At 41.5% G+C, this 11727-nt stretch overlaps 1 protein-coding gene across 10 annotated transcripts in view; it reads right to left on the reverse strand.

The window, feature by feature from the left end:
• NRCAM (neuronal cell adhesion molecule) overlaps positions 1-10674 on the reverse strand; it is a 146199-nt gene extending 135525 nt beyond the window's left edge. For all 10 annotated transcript variants that reach the window (XM_059847094.1, XM_059847093.1, XM_059847090.1 and 7 more), the window contains exon 1: positions 10539-10674. The gene's annotated coding sequence lies outside the window, so the exon portion shown is untranslated. The remainder of the gene's footprint in view (positions 1-10538) is intronic.
• Positions 10675-11727: the final 1053 nt, after the last annotated feature.

Genomic DNA, 11727 nt, shown 5'->3' on the forward strand with positions numbered 1-11727 from the left:
TCAGCTGGACTGCTGACTATGAAAGGACACAAATCCCTTCACTAATACTGACCTCAGATCAGACAGCACAGCACAGCACAAAAAGTTACTCTCCTGCTCTCTTACCTATGTTTGCTCCCAAGAAGTCAATTTGGGGCATTTCTACATTTATAGCACAGTTAATACATAGCCTGAAAAATAAATAGAAACAACCTTAGCAGAAATCACAGCTTGGAGAATCAACAGAAATATGCATAATGGAAAGCTCTTTATTTGAAACTACTGTATGATGATACCTCTAATGACTGCAACTTGCCAGTGTACCATTAAAACCACTACAAGTTCCTGGGACAGCTGGCTAGACGTGCAAGGGAAGCTCCCCCCAAACACAACCCCTGCTTCAAAGTATTAACAAAAATGAATGAAATCTCAAAACTCATCACCTTTTGTCATCAAGCTTTGTACCTAATTAATAACTTCACTACAAAAGAATATCATCCATTCATGCTGAGGTCAGTGAGGATAATCTGGCCATGCTTGCTCTCCAGACTCAATATTAGTGTTATTATCCTCAGCCATCTACAGGATATTGTATTTTCTTTACAGTATAGTTGTTAGCTTTCCAGTACTGAAGCTACTGAAGCACTATTCAGAATTAAACTAGTTTAAATTAAATTTTCCTTTCCACATCACCAATAAATTAATCACCTCAAATGCAGCTTCCTTAACAGCAAAGGAAACTTTTCATGAGCAAGGTATGCTACATGAAGGGCTTCTGAAACTGGAATACTTATGTTACCCTGTGTCCTTTCACACACAGTTTTAAACTGTGGTACTGAACAGTGACATAATAAAACAGTAACAAAAGTCACCAGTATGAATCTATTTAATGGAGCAGGCTTCAATATTCTTGAAAAACATCAGTGTTAAAGAACTGTACTGCATAGTACCCATCAATTGTGTGCAGAAGCTGTAATCATACATTACAATCTCATTAGGACTGGTAATGTATGGGCAGGTAGCCACAGCCTCAAAGAACACACAGCAATTTGCAAAATAATTTTATATGAAAACTCAGAAGTCATTAGACAACAAAGGTTTTAAGATGCTTCAAAGTCTGACCATTTGATTATGTTAAAGTATGTAAGCCTTCTTAAAAGGCAACTGTAATTTTTACTTTACATTTCTGTGCCTACTAACACCCAATTGCACTCAAATTAAGATTTACATACTAATTACTTGCCTATGCCTGAATAGCAGGTATTTAAAAATCTATCACTGGATGGTAGAAAAAGCAATGAAAGGATAAAGAAGAAAAGGGAGTAAAAAATATTGCTCTTCTGGGTCCTACTTATAGACTTGCAAGTGTTTCATTTTGGGCTCTGCTCAAGTCTTTGTCAGAGGATTAGTGTTCAGAAATTGAATTACATTACTGAGGTTGAGTTACATTTTCAGTTCTATCCGAAAAGGGATGGGTTGTTCTTTCCAATGATATTTAGTGCTAAAAATTATCAATATCTCTATTTCCCATGGTAGTATTTGAATGGAAATATATTGAAAAGTACTAAAATGTTTAAATTCCAAGTCATATTTCAAGGCCATCAGTTCAGTATCTTTCATCATTCATTATAAAAATAAATTAATATTAAAACTGGGGATAATTACTGAAATTATGATCAAACACTTCCTAATTCCACTAATTTGAATTCTGTTTTTGAAAAGGATCAAAAATTAAAGTAGTGCACTAGCTCATTATAGTGAATTATAAATTATTTCCCATGACCACAGATATTTATCTTTGTCTAGTAAAAGCAAATATTCAACTATTTTTAAATATACTTTCAGAAACAGAAGCCTCACTCCATCCTCTCCTATCCAGGATAACCCAGGCACTTAACTTCAGGGATCATTATTTTCTGCATCTTCAGAGAAATATGTTATTGTACTATTTTGCAATTTACATTCCAGTGTTCTGTCACAACTCAGATGTATGCAAAATAATCACTGGAGCATGGATGAAGAGAGCATCACAGAAAGGTCATTTTTACACTTGGGAGCAGCAAGTAAAGGAACAGATGAACAGTCTTTAGGAGAAGAATCTTACAAATCTGTTTTTCAAACTTAGTTCTTTACTAATTCAGACAATACTTCAGAGTTATGAGCATCACTCACTAAAACTACAGCTTGAGGTTTTGTTTTAGTAAACAAGAAATCATAGTACCTATTTGTATATAATTAACTAGGCTTCTTTTTGCTCTGTTTCCCTTCCATTTATGTTCACATTCTCTTCTGGTTTCAGCACTTTCTTCCTCTTCTCTCTTCCATTCCAATAAATGTCTTTCTATTGACAGCCAAACAAGGAGGCTAGCTATTAGGTTGCAATTTCAACTCTCCCATCTATAATAATAATAATAAAAAAATCGTATTTACTTTAGCTTGCTGTCTTGAGTATGATTAGTAACTGTTGGGCTGTCTTTCAATATGATCTCAGTTAAACTAAGTGGGTAGGGGAATTCAGAGGAATGTCTGACTCTTAGGACAGCTTTACTTCAGGAAAAAAACCACACATAAATGTCTGGATAACATAAGGAACACAAAGACTAATCTTCCTACTAATGTGAACTTTGGCATTAGCCCTGGCAGCCACTTAACTTCCAACAGATTGTGATGCTGCAGATGCTCTCAGCAACAGTGTTTCTGCCACTGTACGTAAGGGACAGAATTGAGCCCTTGTAGAGAGCTATCAAGTTTCATAACTTTAGCCACTTTATTTTTTTTTTTAAGGTGCAAAAATCAACCAATTATTAACTGCAACTCTGCTTTCATTTTCAGGTGTTTTAGGTTTCTAGACACAGGGGACGGGGGGAAGTTAGGACACACTATTCAATTGAATGAGTTATTAAGATTTGTATATTCATAGTTAATCCCATGATACCCTTTCAAATGTTTGATCCTGTCAATTCTGGATGTGATGAGAAACCTACTCCTGTATTTCAATGCCAAGAAGGTGAGAAGGTTGTGAATTACATGAAACTTTAGTAGTAAAAAGCACCAGCATAACTGGGAGAGTTGAGACCCCCAGAGAGCAACCAAAGGTCTTCTAAGACATGGTTGTAAAAAATACTGTGGCTTCAAAACAATGGGTTAAAGGCTTTTCTTCCCTCACAAAAACAGTCTAGGTTTCAGAGGAAAATAATTCAAAGAAAAGGCAGTATCACTGTAACTTGAGACAGTGCATGAGCAGTAAAACCCAAAATATTCACTTACTTTAATTAAACACCTACATTCCTATCAAGTAAGATAATTAAAAATTACTGGATGTCATTTTTCACTAAAATCTACACTACAGCTTTCCTGGAAAAGGCTACTTTATTGAAGCATTTAATTTAAGGTCTGTAAGATTAAATATTTTCCATAATACTCTGAAGAGCTAAATTACACACTTTAAAGGACATAGATATTATTAATAAAATAAAACTATATGCAAATCCTGGGGTATATCTGGGAAAACATGACATTTAATTCAGAGAGATTCTTTATTCTTTTAACTACAAGGGAGAAACTATTGAGAAAGAAGTCTACTTTTCATTTCCAAATGAAAAACATGTTCAAATTAAAATTACTGGACTCAATATAAAGGCAAATGAGGTAAGTTAAAGAACTCATTATTTACAGGTCAACTTCATGATCTGATGAACTACTCTGACTTCCACTGTAGAAACACAAAACCTCAGGTAAGCTCTAAGCAGATGTATTTACTTTCATCTTAAACACTAAACAGTATTATATCTCTGTCAGTGTACAAAATTTTGTGCCTTTTTACTGTTTTATTTATTCAGTCATTATCTCACTGCATTTTTACAGGCATAGACTCCTTTCTAAGGATGATTTTGGGCTGGAGTCATTAAACACTGAGTCTGCCCTCTGGTGGTCACACTCTTCTTTTATGTTCCAACATTTTTATCCCTTTTTAAGTTAAAAATGCACTTTATACAACTACCACCTACAAGATCTAATAGATATTTAGCTTTTATTCACCTTGGACTGGCTTGCTTTCCAGTTAGTCAACTGCCTACATTTCAACTTAATCATGCAGAAATACCTCACATATAAGTTAGGATATTCCTCATTTTGTCCCCATCTAGAACCAAGTTTAGATATATTTTTTTAATCACTCAAGCTACAGAAAAGCAGAAAACCAGAAACCTGAAGTTTCAATTTATATTGAGATTATAAGTTTGGTGTTGTCTGGGAAAGATGTAACACTTTGTAATACATTGAAATACTGGCTACTAGACTCCAAGGTCCATAAAGACATTAAATGCTTCTGAGGGAAAGCAGGGATATTTGAAAGACTATTTTCACATTACAGGTGTCAGAGCTGCACTGTCTAGAAAATTCTATAAAGACACCACCACTACAGTAGGCAAAAAGCAAACCAAACTATACACAAGGTACATACAGCTCCAGTATGGATGATGAGTTCCTCCACAAGCCCAAAGTTGCCCCAAACACCCCTGTAGTACTGCTTAGACTGAGTTGCAGCAATAGTGATAATTCTTATCTGCATTTATGCCCAAACAAACCTAGGCCAAGGGAATGATAATGACACCTGCAGCAGAAAGAGGCTTGTAAGACTCAGGATTGTCTCTACAAGCCTCAAGAACACAGAACCTCAGAAACACCACGTTGGAAAGGATCTCGAGGACCTCTGGTTCAGCTTTTCTTGGCAAAAGCTCAGTCTAGACAAGAAGTCCCAAAAGGCTGCCCAGATGCATCTGGAAAGTGTCCAGTGTTGGGGAATCAACCACTTGCCTGGGGAGATTATTCCAATGGCTGATTGTTCTCATTGTAAAAAACTTCTTCCGTGGAGAGAACACAGCTCTTCACAGAGGCTGGACCAGAACACAAAACTCACAGCTCCAAGACTCGGGAATGCCTAGAGGCTTCAGAGTATTCGGCATTGCAGGCAAAACCTCCATTTTTGTTCTCTTTTAATGAAGAGCTCTCTCTTGCAAACTTAAATCTTGTACAGTTTTGAAAGGATGGGAAACAAAAAGGAATATATTTGGCTTTTCTGAGCTTCAGTAGGAATTACCTAGTCAGACGAGATGAAAAATCAGTAAAATGGCTAGTGCAGCTATCAACATCTCATCTCACCCAACAGGAAAACCAGGTTTTGATTTTTTTTGTTGCCATGTAACAAATCCCACAAAGTATACCAAATTCAGCTGATCTCACAATTTAAAAATTACTTCCATTACAAAAGAGCACCAATAAAAGAGGATTTAACTTCCCATCATATATTTATTTTGTCCAGAGACCACAGCACTGCTCTGCAGGTGGTGGTGGGGCTGGGTGGAGAGACCCATAGATTCCAGCTTACTCAAGGTGGCAGTAACCAAGTCACTAAACCTGTTTATCACACCCAAAGAAGAGCTGTGGCCAAGCTTTCCTCTTCCTGCTATCACTTGAAAATTCTAAGAAGGAATGCACATCAAGCACCTCCTGCATTCTGATTGTCTTAGAGATATGAACAGCAGGAGGGTGGGAAACTCTACTTTTTAGTCCTTCTAAACTGGAGAAACAGTGAAGAGAACCATTGATCTTGTTACAAAGAAAAACTTGTGTACAAGCCTACTGATGAATACCACTGAACTCTAAAGCATTCTTGAAAAGTGATCTTTCTCAAGATTTGTTTTTCCTTGTCTTTTGAATTTTCTTGATTTCTACTACCCTGCCCATGCACAACACTCAGTGGGGAAGCCTCCCCTTGGCCAGGCCCTGTGCTCTGGTCAGTTAACTCCATGGAATTGTCCTCCACCACCAGAACTGTCTCCTGACTCCAGATCTGGTGCTGAAAGGCTGACTCCTGCACTCACAGCTTACACACCACCTTTGCAAACACACAGACACACACAGAGCCCTGAGTGTTGACACACTGTAAAGGCAGTAAAGGGCATTGTAAAGGGCTCCTTTACATGAACCCTCAGAATCATGCTGGACAAACACAGCAGCACTGAAAACACAGAGAAAGGAAAGGTTGAAGTCAGAGGCACAGATCAGAAAAAGACAATCTGTACTCGTGTATAAACACTGTCATGTCCTCACTTAGGTAACAATCTAAAGGAAAATGGTATGCTAATTTTTTGGTTGGCTGTCCAGAAAAACCTAATTAGTGGCCCAAGACTAACTCATGCTACCAGGAAGTTATGGATCAGCTTTTTTTCCTCAAACAAGCTGTTGAACTGAAACAATTACATACTTTAAACCCAAGGAAATTAAAAGCCATGTATACTTAGTGATGCAGACAAAGTATAAGGGCAACTCAATTCCCATTTGGATGCATCCAAATTCAGCAGTCTTACACGAGTATTTACAGAATTTAGAGAGACATCTGTACCAATTCTGTCTGATGTAACTGACAATTTAGACAGCTAGTTCCTTTCTAATGAGGCTGTTTTTTAAAGTTATCACGTCCTCATAACTTGAACTAGCCTTTTTCTCCCTCTCTTGGCTATTTTTATGCATCTGAAATGCTCTGCATCAAATGCTGCTTTTTTATATAAAGTTTAGTTGCTTAAAGGAGAATGGGGGTACTGTGAGCTCTTACAGAAACATTTTATAATTCAAGCTGTTATGCTTCCATACTAAAAAGTTAACAAGGGGAAAGCTGTAACCACATTATGAATTGAGCCATTTCAAAACCAAAACAGTGTAGGAAAACAGTGTATTCACAAAATGAATGCTAAGATACATCCCAATTCATACAGCAAACCAAAAAAAAACTAAATTGAAAGCTTCTTAACAACAGTTAATAGAGGATCCAGATGAACATTTCTGTACTTATTCAACATCTACTAGAAGGGAGAAGCTGAAGATCAATCCAGAGGAGTATTTGCAATGCAATTAGGCTAGACAAGTAAGCCTGAATGTATGCCAGCTGCAGGGGTCTGCCCTTAATTCACACAATCAAATGTCTAGTGTGTCACACAGTGTCTAGCATCAGTATCTCCAGTATTAAAAGTCTCATCAGATATGCACTTGTTTACTGAGTGTCTAATCAGGGTCTGAACACATATCTAGCTGCACCTTCTAGCAGTCTATATGCCAGTCCATCACCATCTGTCCCTTAAAGCTCCCGCAGACAGAAAAATATCAATTCTAACAAATGTGTTCGGTGCTCAAACTAAGCTATCATTCACATTTCAATATAAGACTTGAATTCCTTTTCAGTCTTCTTCAACTCTGACCCAGCTCTACCCCCTCCTTCACTGAAAAGGGCAAAGACAACAGCCCAGCAAGTGGGACAGGCAAAACAGACCTCCTTTGTTCACTTTTTCCCTTTCAGTTTTCTATTGAGGTAAATAACTGAAAGCTCAGCCAGCCTCCAGTAGCCCAAAAGAAAGCAAGATAGCTAGCTTGCAACTATCCCTTCCTGGTTAACAAACTGCAGGACAAAACTTACGGTGAATCATGTTAATCCTATTATTAGAGATTAACTCTTTACAAATTCCCTTAATATCACATTTATGAGACAGTATTCATAAATGCAGAAGTTGCGATGTCCTTTATACTGAACTGAACAGGCAATACACACACTTACCAATTTTTAATGCAACAAATCATCACTGCAGAGAAAGTATTAAGAGAATTTTTTAAATACTAACAGCCCACTCAGGAAGGCAAAATCAAATTCATTGCATATTGCCCAACACAATACCTCCTACATTATTCCCTCAGATTTCATTACCAAGATATACTTTCCTCTGTATGACTTCCCATTTTCCCAACTCTGTTCATAAAATGTGAAGAAATTAACAAGTCCATTAAAAACTGAACAGCACAATTTCACTGAACTAGGTCAATATAATGGAAGTAATCACAGTTCAACATTATTTGAGACAGATTAACAAAACTACAGAATAACAGCAATTTCACAGGTGCAGGCCAAACAGATTTAATTTTTAGGCTGATTGAGCTATTTGAGCTCAATCAAAATTCTCAAAAAATGCCAAACCCTTATTGCATTCAATATCTTTTATGTCCAGATACCATGGCGAGTCATTTTGCCAAGGCAGGAAGAATAGGCAACATGCATTACCTGACTTGAAATTGGAATCCTCAAAATAATAAAATCTGACAATTAGAGACACATCTCATTAACCCCAAGAAACTCTTAAGGTGGTTACTAGAGCTTCTGCTGTCACCTTTTTGAGCACCAAAGAGAAACACCACGGCGCAACAAGCTAGCAGGAGGTATCAGAATGCATCACTGGATTTATTTCATTTTCTTAAAATAAAGAAAATTAGAATAGCCAAATTTTCTTATTACAGCCTTTCTTGTCAAACAAGCTGTGGTATATGTGATAAATAATACACTTTCTCCAAGAAGATATGGAACAGGATCTAAGGCTCAGATTCTGGTGATCTCATTCACCTTGAACATTATTACTTTTGAATAATTCTGCTGTGGCCAGTAATGCTAATGACAGAACTGAGATACTATTGTGACTATGATTAGTTGTGGATTTATCTGTGAGTTGTGAAGAAGGTTTTAGCTCCATCCTTAGCACCAGCTGCTGTACACTACTCCACCATCCGATGTGGTCACACAGCTGCACAGTCTGCCCTAAGCTACACTGCCTTTGCCCAACCTAGAATGTGAATTCATTCAATGGATCCCAAGCTCTGTCACCACCAAGCAGCCTTCTGGGTTTGCTTCTTTACATTCAATATTCTCAGAATGTAACACTTTCCCAGTTCTATACTGATATAGTCTGACAGCTAATTTTAGACACACAAGAGAATTTCAAAGTACTTTGAAATTCAAATAAGTAACTTTCACAGACTCTGGCATCGAACTCATTAGGAGCTCTGGTCACTTGCATTGCAATTTCTATTCAAAACTAAACAAATGCCTGAGGTGTATTCACACAAATGATAACATCAAACACATTAGGGAAATATTTAAAAGATGCAGCACCTGCAAGTCAGTTTTCTGATTTCTAGGTCCTTTGAGCCGGGTAACACTGAGATAGCCTTCTCTTTCCAGATGATATCTTTAGCCAAAGAACACCAGCAAGACCGGCCTCTTGCAACATAAGCTGCTCTCAAACTCAAAGGACAGTCCAGATGCTTTCTGATGTTGTACAGTGACCTGTTTTATGCACAGACCATACAACTACTATCCATAAATTATCATATCTATTACATTAAATTATGGGAGATGTCAAAATTATGAAGAGTGCACTTATTAGATACAATAAAGTTTGCAGGTTTCATCTACCTTTTCCACAATATACTTAATTAAGAATCAAATTCAGACAGAGAAAGAAATGCACAAAGGACATTAGAAAAAAGAAATCCAGGGGTTTAATATTGTCTTTTTCACTCAGTAGGAGGTTGTTTTGAATAAAGACACAAAAGCTGGACCTTTATGGATAAAAGAACATCATGTCATGATCTATAGGTTTCACTGCAGAGCTATATATCACATTTTCCATTGTTTTATCCAACTACACAGAGAGCTAAGCAATAGCATTCTTTTCACAGAGTACTTGTCAATATGGAACAGGCTTATTGACTAGGCTGAAGCACACCATGATCTTAAATATTTAAACAGCTTGGCATTATTAATCATGTACTGTTTACACTTAGACTCTGAAGCCTTGGTTTAAACACATTTCAGACTTCAAAACTAACACATCTATGCTGAAGACCTCAGCGTCAGCTGAAGGTTTGGTTAATTATTAGTTTATAACCAAAGAGACAAGTGCACTCGGTGCACAAACTTCACCACGATATTCTGCATTAATCGCCTTCAAGAAGCCAAAATAGAGGAAACACGAAAAGCCCGCAATTCAGACACACTGTAGCTATTTTACACCTAAATAAAATCGCAACTGTGAGGAGCCGGGAAAGCAAAAAGAAAAGTGCGGGTGACAAATAAAGGAGCAAGAGCCGAAACGCGGACCGCGGCAGTTCAGCACCGACAGCTCCTTCCCCGCACACGCCCGGCCCTCGCCCCCGCCGGGCAGCGCACGAAATGGCGACCGAGCCCGCCCGGGGATGTGGGCGCGTCGCAGCCGCGGAGCGTCTCCGCCCGGCCCGCCCGGCCCCTACCCGCCCGCCCCGGGAGGTGCCACCGGCCGCCGCCGCAACAAAGCCCAGCAGCGGCCGCCGCGGCACCGGGCGGGCTCAGCCGGCGCTTCCTCGCCCGCCCCTTCGAAGGAGCACCGGCACCCACGGAGGACGGGCGGCTCCTCGCCGTCGAGGCGGCGGTGCGGGGGGACGGAGATGACATGACACCGGCGCTGCGGGGGAATGGATGTGACACCGGCCGTGCAGGGGAATGGATGTGACACCGGCGGTGCGGGGGGGATGGATGTGACACCGGCGGTGCGGGGGGGATGGATGTGACACCGGCGGTGCGGGGGGGATGGATGTGACACCGGCGGTGCGGGGGGGATGGATGTGACACCGGCGCGACAGTGGGCGCGGCAGCTCACTGTGCGTGATGCGCGGCGCGGTGGCAGAGAGGCCAGGTCGGTACTCACGGGAAGATGCAGCTCCTCTGCCCGGGGAGAAGAAGGTCAAGGGATACTCGCGCTCTTCCTCCAGCTGCTCCTGCTGCTGCCCGCTCGGCAGCCCGGCGAGAAGAGCCGCGGCGGGCGCGCTCCCGCACTGTCTCCTCCTCTCCTCTCCCCTCCCCTCGCCGCCGCCGCCCCCGCCCCCGCCGAGCCGCGGGGAAGGCGCGCTCCCGCTGGGGGGGGGGGGGGGGGGGGGGGGAGCGGGGAGGGCGCGCGCGTCTGCGCGAGTCGGGCCGGGGTGGGCGCGCGCGCGGCGCGGGGGCCGGGGCGGGGCTGAGGCGGGGCGCGGGTCCCTCGCACCTGAGGGGGCGCGGGGCGCGTCCATCTTGGGCATCCCTTACTCCCTCCCTCTTTCGCTCCCTGCCTCCACCAGCGGTTTAAAGCGGGGTGGAATCGCCATTGTAGCCCCACTCAGGGGCTCCCGGACCGAGCCGGCCTTGAGCCTCCCCGGCAGCGCCCGTGCCCGGCAGGCCCCCCTGGCCCCGCCTGTGCCTCCCCCGGCCTGGGACAGCCGAGCGCTCCCCGCGGCACCCCCGGAGCTGCCCCCCCCCCGGCAAGGGCGGTGTTTTAAATAGCCGCATTATTTTAGCCCGGCAGTGCCCCTCTAAATAGATGGTTTCAGTGAGTTCCCAAACTGGAGACAAGGATATTACTTTACACCCGAGAATTGTCCTGTTGAACTCGTTAAATTTACAGTTCACAAGTTCAGGAAGGCGGGCGCTTGGATGCGATCACTGCAAGGGAAGCTTTGCGTGACACCATTTGGAGAAGAGTCGGGAACGGGGCTTATTCCGAGTAAACCTTTCTGCTGAGCACACAGAGCTCTCCTTCCCTTTCACGTCAGTTCATTTAATGAACGACATCAGAAATCATTTTAATGTAATTTTGAGACTTTTATGGGCTGTGCTCAGTATTGCTCAAAATTAATCCAACTATACCTTTAACATGGTAAATGTGATTAACTGCTGCTGCTGAATTTGCCTTTGGATCAGCCACTGTAGGAATAGCCTTTTGTGCATTGCAAGGGGGCAACTTTTGTAGCGGTTAACCATTATACACTTCAGGGAACAGCTCTCAAGGTGAACTCTACAGTGATAACTTAATAGTGCAAAATGCAATGCCTAAGATGAGCAAATAGCCCTTACTCTGCATCTCT

This window comes from Haemorhous mexicanus, chromosome 5 (assembly GCF_027477595.1).
Source record: "Haemorhous mexicanus isolate bHaeMex1 chromosome 5, bHaeMex1.pri, whole genome shotgun sequence".
Taxonomy (NCBI): Eukaryota; Metazoa; Chordata; class Aves; order Passeriformes; family Fringillidae; genus Haemorhous; species Haemorhous mexicanus.